This window comes from Prosopis cineraria, unplaced genomic scaffold (assembly GCF_029017545.1).
Source record: "Prosopis cineraria cultivar Desert tree isolate PC_DT_omini unplaced genomic scaffold, ASM2901754v1 PC2108, whole genome shotgun sequence".
NCBI classification, from domain to species: domain Eukaryota; kingdom Viridiplantae; phylum Streptophyta; class Magnoliopsida; order Fabales; family Fabaceae; genus Prosopis; species Prosopis cineraria.
The window spans coordinates 1,285-15,641 of record NW_026557433.1 but is presented as its reverse complement, the minus strand read 5'-3'; the positions used below and the strand labels follow the sequence as shown (position 1 = coordinate 15,641).

Genomic DNA, 14,357 nt, shown 5'->3' with positions numbered 1-14,357 from the left:
ATCCTTATTTTATTATGCTCCACTCAAATAATTAATAAGAGTGTTTTGAATGAGTTAAATATTATATTTATTCCCTTCAAGACATGATTGAAAATATGTAAAAAAATTTAAGACATCAATATTTTAATCAACTTTTTTAAAATCCTAAATTAGTTTACAATTACTTGTATTGTAGTGAAGAGAGACTATGTTATTTAACAATGATTGATTGATGATTGATGTTGTTAATGACATTTTTTTAATACAAGTGTTAATGACATTTTAATATAGCATTTGTGAGATAAACTATTTTATGAATTAAAAGAAGATCTCGAGAGTGAAGAGAGTTTGACTTTCCACACTATACCAACTCTGGCCAGCTCCCTTAGCTTTCCCATAATATCTCTCATCGGATTTCCCGAAATTTCTTCAAAGCCATCCGCCCAGATCAAACCTAAAACCAATGGCCTGCTTGTGGCTTGCCTTCAATTTTCTACTTTCTTCCTTCAAGTTTTCTCTTTGAGTCATTTCTTCAAGAAAGTTTAAACTATAAAAAATTTTAAAAAAATCTTTTGCTTCTTGTGATTTCTTGTGCCGCTAGCTTTGCTTCCAAGTTTAATTTCTTTTGCTCATCAGTTTATTTTCTTCCCAAAAAAAAAAATCCTTCTGCTTGTTGTGATTTCTTGTGACGCTTTCTGCAGATTTCTTTTGACTGTCAGTTTCTTTTCTTCAAAAAAAAAAATCCTACCTGTTGTAATTTCTTGTGACACCTCAAATCTTCTTTCAAATTTATTTTCATCATCAGTTTATTTTCTTCTGGAAAAAAAAAAGGAAATAGAAAAGGAGAGGAAGCTGATATGGCTTTGAAGAAGTTCGATCTTTCAAAGAAGCTAACAAATCTGCCGATGATCTCGCTCTCGCCTTAGTCTCGTTAAGTTCTTCATCAGGATTGTTCTTGCCTGGTTTTCTAGTTTGTTTTTCCATTCCTCTTGCTACCAAAAGGGGGGAAAGAAAGAAGATAAAAGAAGAAAAGAAGTTGGATCTTTGCAGATGCTGTGACGTCCATATCAGGTAAGCCTAATATATTAACTTCGTCTCTTACTTTTTACACTTCCATTTGCTTGTTAGTTTTAAAGTTTTTTTGTTGTTTATTTACATTTTTCCATACCAAATATTCTGAATCTTGTTAATCTGTAACATCAAGGAGTGTTTGGTTCAACCCAAGGAGCAGAGGAGAGGAATTTTAATGACTTGTTTGGCTGAAATAGGGAGTTATTTTAGGGAGAATAAAATGAAATAAATAAATAAATATTAAAAAAATGATCAAAGGAGATATGTCAACAATAGAAAATAGTAATTTTGTTCATGATTTGTGTATGAGATTTTGTGAATGATTTAGAATTTTTTAATATTAGGTTTTATCATGTTTATTATTATGAGGCGGATAATTTAATTTAATTTAATTTTTATTTTTTATTTCATTTAATATGTTCCAACAACCAAACGATCTTTGATAAAAAAATTTTAGTCCAGGAGGAATATGCCCTTATATTATTTTATTTCTTTTTCTTTCTAACAAAATTGTTGAACATATTATCTGAGTAATATATTATAAAACTTTCAAATTTCTAAATTTAATGAAGTTAATTTAAAATAATTGAACATATTATCTTATCCAAACACTATGTTAGAGAAAGGGAGAAAAACATTTCTCTCGCAGACAAATTTTCTGATCCCACCTTAAATTTTGAAATTAGGATCATTTTTAAGGATCTGAAAATAAAAATTTTAATGTAACTGCACAGATCTAATTGTTTGTATGCTAAATGCTAATGGCTTAGTATTTGTATTCTCAGAGTCTCCTTCACGTTAAACTGCTTTTGTCCCTCAACTACTGTCAGAGTACGGTTGAAATCTTCATAAAAAAACTGGTAAGTATTCAACTTTAATATAATTTAACTTTATTCCTGTGTTTATTTGTTTTCTAATCTTATATATGCTGGATTTCAATTTCAATAATTAATATCATCCTTAAAATATTTAGAGTTATAAATAATAGGTTTAAAAAAATTTTGCCCCTCAATTTTTTCTAAAAAGTTATTGAGGATCTTAAAAATAAGGCTTTTAATTTAAGACTATTAAAATTCACACACATGTAAAAAATTTAATTTATTAATTATAATATATAATAATTAAAAAACTTATCAACTATAATATAATGAGAAAATAATAATATTAAAATTAATACATAAGTTTAATCTAATTAAAAATATAACTATAAATAAAAATAAATAAATTAAATCAATTTATGTAATATATTACATATTGTGTGAGAGAGAGAGAGAGGTAGGAGGGAGAAAGAGAGAAAAAGCCAACATATTATTTAAGAAGAATGATAGTTAGAACAAGAACGATAGTTAGGTTTAAAATACTGGATTAATGTAAATTAAATTCCTAAAATTTTTTTAAAAAATAATTTAAAAATATAAATTAAATTATTATAATTTCATGAGTTTTAATTATAAATAAATATTTAAATATTAAATGTAAGTTTAGAATTATAACAGAAATTTTTATTTATAACTATTTAAATTAATATTTATAATTTCTTTTATAAAAATTTTTATTAAATATCTAACTATCATTAATTTATTTTTTTGGGGCGTTATTTTCTCTATTGTTTATAAATTAAACTTCATAAAATTAGGCTTAATTTATTTAATTAAATAAACTTAATTAAATATGTAAATTCAACTTCAGTTTATTTAATAAACAAATTAAATTGGGTCTAAAATATGTCAGGTTGTAGGTAATAATGATAGGGGCTCACCTGCTGCCACTCCTAGTAAACATAAAAAGCCTATCGTGTCATAAACATTTTTTAAATAACATTTTTAATTAGCAAAGGTTGATGATTGATGTTGCTAACGTTAATGCATTTTAATATTTGTGAAATAAATTATTTTACGAATTAAAAGAAGACCTCGCGAGTGGAGAGAGCTTGACTTTTCATGTGACATCAATATTTTCAAAATCAAATTAAATATTAAATTAAAGACTAATGATTTATGATTCATATAGTTCAATTAGATTAGATTAATAATCAAATTATTGACATAATAATTAAATTAAAAAGTTATATATATATATATATATGTCATAATTTAAATATAAAAAATAAATATAAAATTGTTATTTAATTTAAAAATAAAAATAAATATTTTAAGTTTATAATGATTTAATAAGTTACATGATACAATATAACGTTAAATAATCAAAAAAATTGGTCATTTTTTAAAAAAAAATTAATAAAAAAAGAGGTATTTTTTGAATAGTTTAGTTTTTAAAAACTGAAATTGATTCTCGGATTGATTTCGATTCTCTATTCAACCACTAATTTAAAAAGGCTCAATCCTACCCAACTCTTTAAATAGTTTTTTTGACTTAACTAAATTGTTAACTTAATCGATTGACTGTTCGATTAGTATGACCGTTCGATTCAATTTGATTTTTAAATCACTGCGGGTGCCAACTCTTTCTACCCCCATCAGGCCTTTCCCATAATCTCTCATCATTTTGCTGCAAAAGCCGTCCATTCAGATCACACAAATCAAACTACTTGTTTGGTGCTTGCCTTCAAATTTTTCTTTCTAGTTTCCAGCTTCAAATTTTTCTTTCTAGTTTCCAGCTTTTTTTTGTTTTTTTTTTTCACTCGTTTCTTCCTGAAAAGTTTAAACTATCAAAAAAAAAAAAATATCCTTCTATTTGTTGTGATTTCTTTTGCCACCGTAACATTTTTTCAGATTTCTTCTGATAATCAGTTTAATTTCTTCAAAAAAAAACAAAGAAAAATCGTTTTGCTTGTTGTGATTAATTTCTTGTACGCCGCCACAACTTCTGTTTCTAATTTCTTCAGACCATCCGTTTATTTTCTCAAAAAAAAAATCATTTTAATTTGCTTGGCGTAATTTTTGGTGCCTCTACAACTTTTCTTTCAAATTTCTTTTGATCATCAGTTTAAAAGAAAATAAAAGAAATAAAATAAAGGAGAAGGAGCTGCAATATTGCTTTGAAGAAGTTTGATCTTTCATGGACGCTAACAAAGCTTCTGATCATCTCACTCGCATTAGTTAGTGTGATTAAGCTCATCCAGGAGATTTTTATTGTCTGGCTTTCTAGTTCGTTTTTCATTCCTCTTTGCTTGTTGCCAAAAATTTTGCTCAAAAAAAAAAAGCTTGTTGCCAAAAAAGAAAAAATCTGATCTTTGCAGCCCTTTTTGGTTGACGTAGCACAGGAGACCCAATTCAGTGCCTCGCAGGGAATCAATTTCTGTCTCCGATCTTCTCGTTATAAGGTATGAAGAATGGATCCTCTTTTTTCTTTCATCCTCTTCCCTTCCTCTTCTTAATTTTTAATCATTTGATCTTTATTTGGATAATTAAGATTTAATCTCCTATAAAATATATCACTTTAACATTATATTTAATAATAATTTTATAAAAAAATAAAATTTAAATTATTTAAATCTTGATTTAATAACTCATAAGGGAAAAGAATGGAAGAGAATGAGAAGTGAAAAGGAGAGAATCTTCTTCCCGATCAAAGTTCGTCACTACAATTATTTTAGAGAAGCTAGTTAACTTATTAATTTTGTTTAAGGGTATAATAAATTTTTTATTTTAACTCTATTTAAATAAAATTTTTAATATTTTTATAATTAATAAATTTAAATATAGATAATATTAAAAATATAATTAAACCTTATAATATGCCTTATATTAATAATCCAAAAAATAGTTGTAAAAAGTGTCCTATAATATAGGACCTCCAGTCTAAAATATAAATATTTCTTTTTAGTTAATTTTGGTTTAAAATATAAATAATTTAGTACAAGTAATTTTTTTATTTTATTATCATATTTATTAATCTAAATATTTATGTAAATATATCTCTCACTCATAATATAGTGCATTGATAATAGCTGCAACGATAGGCAAAAATAAAAAATTTATTATTAGGGGCAATATTTATACTGAATATAGATATTATTAATTTTTTAAATTATAATTATGAATATTAAATAAATAAATATACAAATAAATTAATTAAAAATCAATGAATGTAATAATATATAATATTTGTGTATAAATAAGTTATCTTGTTAAACTTGTAAGTTAGACTTTATAAAAACATGCATGATTTATTTAATTAAATAAATATAATTAAATATTTAAATTTAATTTAAACCTATTTAATAAATAAATTAGAGTGAAAAATACCTCATGTGTGGGTAATGATAGGGGTTGACCCACTTCCACTTTTAGTAAAACATAAAAGGCCTATCGTGCAATGAACATTTTTAAACTAATATTTTTAATTAATAAAGGTTGATCCGTTGATGATTGATGTTGTTAATGGTATTTTAACATTTGTGAGATAAATTATTTTATGAATTAATAGAAGACCTCGAGAGTGGAGAGAGCTTGACTTTTCACGTGATACCTAATCCCATCAGGTCAATCCCCTAATCCCATCAATTCTGCAAAATTTCCGTCAAAGCCGCCCACTCAGATTAAACAAATCAAACTACAGTTTGGTGCTTGACTTCAAATTCTTCTTTCTTCTTTTCAGCTTTTTCTTTCACTCGTTTCTTCCGGAAAGGTTTAAACTATCAAAATAAAGAAAAATAAATAAACATCCTTCTTTTTTGTTTTTAAGCAAAGAAAAAAAAAAGAAAAAAACCTTCTTTCGATTTCTTGTGCCACCGTAACTTTTTTCACATTTCTTTTGATCATCAGTGTAAAAAACAAAAAGAAAAAACGTTTTGCTTGTTGTGATTAATTTCTTGTACGCCGCCATAACTTCTGTTTCTGGTTTCTTCAGACCATCAGCTTATTTTCTCAAACAAAAAAAAAAAAAACCATTTTAATTTGCTTGTCGCGATTTCCGGTGCCTCTGCAACTTTTCTTTCAAATTTCCTTTCGTCATCAGTTTATTTTCTAAAAAAAAAAAAGTTTTCTCCATCCTAAATTATAAAATATTTTTAAAAAAATTTTTTTATTATAAAATATAAGATACTTTAAGTAATTAAGATTTGATTAAATGCATTAATTTTAATTATACCATTTCTTTCTCTATAATTAATTTTTATCACCTCTTTTTTCAATATATTAAATAATAAGTATTTTTAAAATTTTTATTTTTATTTTGAAAAGATAAAATTGTTAAATATATTTAATAAAATTTATTAGTATGTAAAATTTTATTTAAAAATATTTTATAATTTGAACAGAAGGAATAATAAAAAAGAGAGGGAGCTGCAATATTGCTTTGAAGAAGTTTGATCTTTCATGGAAGCTAACAAAGCTTCTGCTCATCTCACTCGCATTAGTGAGTCTGATTAATTTCATCCGGGAGATTTTTCTTGTCTGACTTTCTAGTTTGTCTTTCATTCCTCTTAGCTTGTTACAAAAAAGAAGTTTGATATTTGTAGCCTTGGTCAACGTAGCACAGTAGACCCATTAGAGTGCCCTCGGCAAGGAATCAAATATCTGTCTCCGGTCTTCTTGTTACGATGTACGATGAACTACCTCACTACAATTATCCCACTAGAATTCAGGAGAAGGAGCAGCTAAGGTATTAATTTTGTTTGAAAAATATAGCAAACTTTTAATTTTAATTCAATTTAATTAATTTTGTAAGAGTTACATAACATTCTCTCTTAATGAATTTAGATATAAATAATATTAAAAAATTAATATCTGCTTTATATTAAAAATTAAAAATTATTTTTAGAAAGTATCTTATAATATACTCACTTTAACTCAAAATATAAACATTTTCTTTTATTTAATCTTGATTTAAAATGTAAGCAACTTAATACAGATAAATTTTTTTATTTTATTTCTTGTATTGGTTAATCTAGACATTTATGTAAATTTATCTCTCATTCATAATAGAATGCATTGTTAATTAGGATGAGGGATTAAAATATATATATATATATATATATATTTTTATGAGAACAAGGACTTTATTGCTATACAAATTTTTCTTAAAGCTGGCTATATTTTGGATCGGAAGGATTGGAGTGCTCCATGAAATTATAATATATGATACTCTCTTTGTCCCTATATATAAAATATTTTTAACTGAATTACATAAACTAATAAAAATTGGTTATTTACTTAAAAGTATAACAATATTTCAATTTTTCCTGAATTATTGTAAATACAAAATAATTTTTTTTCAAAATAAATTAATGAGTACTTATCTTTTTTCCTTTATAATATAATAAGGGTATAATAATTTGTTTATTAGAAATTATGCTGACAATCTCATATATTTTAAGATAAAATATTTTTTTAAAAAAATATCTTACATATAAGGATGGAAGGTATATTTTCTAGAAGTCTTGTTTAGTTCAAATATAGGATATTGTGTAGGTTATATAAATATATATATATATATATATATTATACTCTTATTTTATTATATGCTATTCAAATAATTAATGACAGTGTTTTAAACAAGTTAAATATTATATTTATTTCTTTAAGGTTATAATTGGAAATATATGAAATTTTTTTCAAAAAACTTAAGATTTTAATCAACTTTTTTGTTTGCAATCCTAAATTAGTTTAGGATTATTTCTTGAATTGTTTATATTGTGGTGAGTATTTTCTTTTTAACAATGATGGATTGATGATTGATGTTATTAATGACATTTTAATATGGTATTGGTAAGATAAACTATTTTATGAATTAAAAGAAGATCTCGAGAGTGGTGAGAGTTTGACTTTGCACACTATACCAACCCATAGTCTCTCATCGGATTCTCCAAGATTTGCTTCAAAGGAGTGCGCTCAGATCAAACCAAAAACCAATCCTGCTTGTGGCTTGCCTTCAATTTTCTATCTTCCTCCTCCAAGTTTTCTCTCGGAGTCAATTCTTCAAGAAAAGTTTAAACAATTTAAAAAAACAAAAATCCTTTTGCTTCTTGTGATAATCTTGTGCCGCTAGCTTTGCTTCCAAGTTTAATTTTTTTTGCTCATTAGTTTATTTACTCCAAAAACAAAAAATCATACCTGTTGTAATTTCTTGTGGCACCTCAACTGTTCTTTCAAATTTATTCTCATTATCAGTTTATTTTCTTCAGAAAAAAGAAGAAAATAGAGAAGGAGAGGGAGCTTATATTGCTTTGAAGAAGTTTGATCTTTCAGGGAAGCTAATAAATCTGCCAATTATCTCGCGCTCGCCTTAGTCTTGTAAAGTTCTTCAGGATTGTTCTTGCCTAGTTTTCTAGTTTGTTTTTCCATTCCTCTTGTTACCCAAAAAGAAAAAAAGAAAAGAAGTTTGATCTTTGAAGACGCCGTACGTTCATATCAGGTAAGCCTAATACATTATCTTCGTCTCTTACTTTTTACACTTCCATTTGCTTGTTAGTTTTTAAGTTTCTTTGTGGTTGATTTACATTTTTTTTTGCCAAAAATTCTGAATCTTGTTAATCTGTAACATCATGGAGTGTCTGCTTTAGCCCAAGGAGGAGATGAACTTTAATGACTTGTTTGGTTGAAATAGGGCATTATTTTAGGGAGAATGAAATGAAATAAATAAATAAATAAATAAAGACAAGAGAAAATGACCAAAGGAAATATGTCAATGATTTATGAGGTTTGTGAATGATGTAGTGATTTTTGGTATTAGGTTTTATTATGTTTATTATTACGGGAAGAGTAATTTAATTTATTTTTATCTTTATTTTTATTTTTTTATTTCATTTTAATATGTTCCAACAACCGAACGATCGTTGATAATTTTTGTTTGGAGGAATATGCCATTATATTATTTTAATTTTTTTCTTTCTTAAAAAATAATTGAACATTTTATCTGAATAATATATTATAAAACTTACAAATTTCTAAATTTAATGAAGTTAATTTAAAAATAATTGAACATATTATCTTACCCAAACACTATGGTAGAGAAAGGGGAAAACACATTTCTCTCGCAGACAAATTTTCTTTCCCCACCTTAAATTTTAAAATTAGGATCATTTTTAAGGATCTGAAAGTAAAAATTTTAATGTAACTGCACAAATTTAATTGTTTGTATGCTAAATGCTAATGTCTTAATATTTGTATTCTCTTCCAGGTCGAAAAAATATTTCCATTCTCGTAGGTTCCGTTACGTTAAACTGCTTTTGTCCCTCAAGCATTGTCAGAGTACGGTTGAAATCTTCATAAAAAAGTGGTAAGACTAAGTATTCATCTTTAATATAATTTTAGCTTCATTCCTGTGTTTATTTATTGAAGTTAATTTAAAAATAATTGAACACATTATCTTATCCAAACGCCACGGTAGAGAAAGGGGAAAGCACACGCCTCTGTCAGACAAATTTTCTCAAAAAAATAATAATAAAATATCTTTAAATTATGTAAGTGACAATTAATCTCTCAAAATATTATAATACCAATAAAATTTTTAGAGACTTTTTTGTCATTAAAGAATTAATTTAAATGACCACATTGTCCTTAGTTCAAATATTAATTGCTATTCACAAGTTTTGTTTTAAGATTTACAATTTCTCTTCTTAAAATTACAATAATTCAATAGCAATTTATAAGTTTGTATTTGAAATTTTGATATTCCTTAAGTGTTCTAAATATCAATTACCATTCATAAGTTTTGTTTTAATATTCACAATTTTTTTAAAAATCGTAAAAATGCAACAGCAATTTGTAAGTTCGCATTTGAAATTTTGAACTAAGAGTAATTTAGTTATTTATATTAATTTCTTAATAACAAAAAAGTCCCTAGAGATTTTATTAGTATTATGACATTTCAAGAGACTAAATTATCATTTATATAATTTGAAGAAATTTTGTTGTTGTTTTCTCAAATTTCTTTCCCCACCTTAAATTTTGAAATTAGGATTATTTTTAAGGATTTGAAAATAAAAATTTTAATGTAAGTGCATAAATTTAATTTTTTGTATGCTAAATGCTAATGTCTTAATATTTGTATTCTCAAAGTCTCCTTCACGTTAAACTGCTTTTATTCCTCAACCAATGTCAGAGTATGGTTGAAATCTTCATAAAAAAGTGGTCAGCATTCATCTTTAATTAATATAATTTAGCTTCATTTCTGTGTTTATTTGTTTTCTAATCTTGTATATGATGGATTTCAATTTCAATGATTAATATCATCCTTAAAATATTTAGGGTTATAAATAATAATATGGAATGATATCTTTCTCGTTTGATGTTCCTCATGTTTTTCTTAGAAGGTTAATAATTTTAGGATTAAAGGATAATTTTACCTTTAAGCTATCAATCCAAGTATAGTTAGGATTCTAAACTTAAATTTGGTACAATGTTACTGTTTGGGCCTAAAATCCTCTTAGACAAAATTGGTGTGTGTTTTGTGGCAATTTAAGTGAGAAATTATGAAAAAAAGGGATGAAATATGAAGAATGATGAAGAACAAGTGACAGAAGGTGAGATAATGGAAGAGGATGGCTTGAATAAATAAATTTGATCTAAAAAATGATGAAGAGGGACGCAGAATGGGATACTTCAGCTCCCAAAAGATTAAAATAAAATAAAATAAAATGCAAGTGGATTTAAATCACCTAGAAGAGAGGCTTGTAAGGTAGTATCCTTTTATTGGCTTATAAATGATTCCCATGTTAATCTTATACTTCATCCACATTTAAAATAGATCTATTCCATCCAATGGCAGTCCATGCACGTCCCACACAAATCAGATTTGGCTTGGTGAGGCTTTGACCTCATTTGCCAAATTAACGCATAAGTCACATATCACCTATATCACAAAATACAAATAATTTAATTTAATAACACGTGATATCATAAAATCTAATTAAAGTGCAGCTTTGTATTCATATTTAGATGGGAGAATTTATTAAAATATCCAAGTCTTTAGGTGCGCAAAATCATATAAAATTTTTTACATAAATGCAAACCCAAAATCAGGTCAAACAAACACACTTGAGAAAGTCAATAAAAAGTGTTGACTTTTATTTAATTAATCCTGAACTAAAATGAATTTGTAAAATCTAGTTTAACCACTCTTTTTCTACACTTAAAGTATACTTTGACTAATTTTCTCATACCTATTTTTAAAAGTTCAATTTTTGGATGAAAATACCTCTAGTGTGCAACTCTACTTCTTAGGCAATTTTCTTGCTTTTAAGATTATGAATGCATCAAAATGGAGAATACAACATGTAAAATGGGTCTTAAATGATTAGATAAAGTGTATAAATAATGTGTCTTATCACCTGATGTGAGGGAACCATTTAGAGGTAAACCTTAAAGCTCGGATATGGGTCTAGAAGGACAACCTATGGAAAGATCGAAATCAAAAATAGCTCAGGAACTTCCTTAAAAGCCAAAGCTCGTGAAGAACAAGGGTAGGTTCATCATTCCACATAATGATGCGTCGCCCTAGTAATGGAGAATATAAGACACTATAAATTCCCACATATTTTAACACGTACCCAAAAAAGGTGCTTACAGCACAAATAGGCTGCTTAGAGATACTTCAAAAAGCAAAACAAAGTAGAACCTTAGGTAATGGCTAACGAGCAAGAGATCAACAAGTTTTAAAAAAAAGGTCAACAGAAGATCAGAATGATAAAAAGAGGACAACAAAAAAGAAATTGAAGAGTGAGATCAGCAAATAAGAAGGATCCATATAGGAGAGGTACCTTTAAACCTCTATTGTATAATTTCCTTAACCTTCTATTTGTAGTTCAGCAAAACAGTAGGAACAAGTGCTTGGGATCAAGTTGAAATTACTGATACAGACACGGAATGAGTGGGGCCATATCAATATTGTCCTATGGAGCTAAGGGAGGATGAGGTCCTTGAATCATCTAAAGTACATAAGACACTATAACTAGAAAGCACTAAATTAGAGCCCATATGTCAAATTACCCTACAAGCCATGGAAGGATCCTAGAAAAACCCAGTTTCAAGATGACACAGCACCTAAAACCTTTGTATATTAAGGCCCATTTTTATGGCAAACTAATGACAAGGATATTAGTTGATAGTGGATCAACGGTCAACATATTGCCAGCTTGAATAATGCTTAAGATGGGGTGAGATGAATAAGACCTGATTCTAATAAAGGTATCTATGATAACATTCACAAGGATTGCCTCATGGGTTTTAGGGATGTTACCATTACAAGTAGACTTTGGTTCCAGGTCATCTTTAATAGCCTTCTTTGTATTTAGGACTACAACACAATATCAGGCCTTGTTAGGCCAAGATTGGATTCACACAAATGAATGTGTTCCCTCTTCACTTCACTAATGCCTCTCACGTGGAAAGGAGAAGAAGTAAAGGTGGCCTGGGCAGAAAATAGCCCATTTACACTAATCATAGATTTCACAAACATTATATACTATGACACAAATGTGGGTCCCTTTACTTTTTATGGGGTTAATCAAGAGGGGGGCTTAAGAAGATTTTCCTCATACAACAAAGCGAGGAATATTGTCATGCCTTTACTGTAATAGAGGTAGGAGCCTATTATAGAACTAATAGATGATTAACTCTGAAAGAGGGAAGGCTATAGTAGCCATAGCCATTAAAAAACTTTGGTTGTATATTATGGAGGAATGCTTGGAAGATTTCAGACTTGAAACATTAGGGGCCAAAGTTGTGTACAAAGAAAAAGTTCAAGAAACTATACAATTGCATGAGTTAGAGGCCTCACCTCTTAAGTTTAAGGATATAGCTCTAGAGGTATAGGACCTACTTGAAGAAGTTAATCTTGGATCCTTTATGGAGTAGAGGATCACTTATGTTAGTTTGCTTTTAACTTAAGAACAAAAAATGCCATGATACAAGTGTTTGAGGAATTCAAGGATTGTTTTGCATGGGATTAGAATTAAATGCCACAGCTATGAGTATGAATGCGAGCAAAGGCATAAGGTAGTTGAGAATAAACATGTCAAATATAGACATTGATCTTTTCATATGTAGCACATCTAAGCTTTTCAGTACCTCTTCAAAATAGGGCTTTAAGAGTAGCATCGGGCCCCTCTTAAGGAAAACCTCAATAGTATCTTTTGCCTCTTTAATAAAGAGATCATTATCAAGCTTAAGCACTATAAAATACATACTAGGAGATTAGAGAGAAGGAGGTCGAACCTGTTAATAAATAAAACAAGTAGTCAGATAAGACAAAAATGTTAAAAGGAAAGTAAACATTAGAGGTAAAATAGCTCACCTCAAAAGTCACAGGAGACTTCCCTTTGTCCACAGACTTCCCAACCCCTGATGTTGAGACCCTTCTAGCCCTATCAGGTGATAAAGGATGTTATTCACTTGTGATACTTTACGTGGGCAGATAAGCCATTGGGATTGACTCAGGAGAAACATTAGCCACAATATGATCTAAGCCTGGGCTAGCTTATGAAAGAGTAGGAGTAGGCTTCATCATAAAAAGAGTTAATGGCTCGAGCTAGGAAAGAGGACCCTCTAAGGGCTCCTTAACCATAAGTTTTTTAGCTACCCTCCGAGCGTTACTTGAAAGAGGAAGCAGGTTGGGCATCCTCATATCATCATCTCCTTCTTTGCTAAGGTCAACCATGAAGACACGATGATGACAGCACCTTGATGGGTTCACAGTAGTTGTAACGTCATCTCTAATATTACCAAATACATAGAACACATAACACGGAGCAATATTATGATAATTAAGATTTCATTAATCCCATAATTAGTTATCATAACCCAAGGATTAAATGAATGTTTAAGAAAGGGGGATCCCAAGAAAAACCTTTTCAAAGATGGTTCGAGCTCAAACAATAGTTTAAAACTAAGTAAAAAAATAACAGAAGCATAGGAATTTCATCATGCTATAAAAATAATAAGCAACAATATATTTTTAGCCATATAGGCATAGTGCACCACTGTATAGTGTATTGTTTGTCATGGTAGATTACATAGAGGGAAACATTTTGCTTTGTGCCTCGTGCCACGGTGCGCATGCCTATGACAACTCTTTGGGCTAACTTTTGGAGCTCGCCATTTCATTATCTGATATTCGATTTGAGTGATTCAAGCGTCCACATGTAACTCTTAAGGCTACCTAGATATTGGCATTGATCTTACACCCAAATACTAAACCAAATTAGATTTGGACACCAGAACCCAAAATGACTCATTTTCTTTTAAAAATCACTACCAAGGTGTCCAATCTCCTAATTTGAATGCCAATAATCACGAAACTACTTGACCTAACTTAAAAATGGACCACAAACAACCTATTTAATTATTTAAATCACAACTACAATAGTACAAACAAGATATGGTCACTAAAACCCTAGTTTCGAC

At 28.2% G+C, this 14,357-nt stretch overlaps 1 long non-coding RNA gene across 1 annotated transcript; it reads left to right on the top strand.

Annotated features, from left to right (window-relative positions):
* Positions 1-369: 369 nt before the first annotated feature.
* LOC129301431 (uncharacterized) lies at positions 370-9,265 on the top strand. The gene is made up of 6 exons (XR_008590985.1): positions 370-1,050; positions 1,836-1,910; positions 4,269-4,333; positions 6,473-6,615; positions 8,138-8,367; positions 9,133-9,265. It is a non-coding gene; the product is annotated as an uncharacterized LOC129301431 (long non-coding RNA).
* The last annotated feature ends 5,092 nt before the right edge of the window (positions 9,266-14,357 follow it).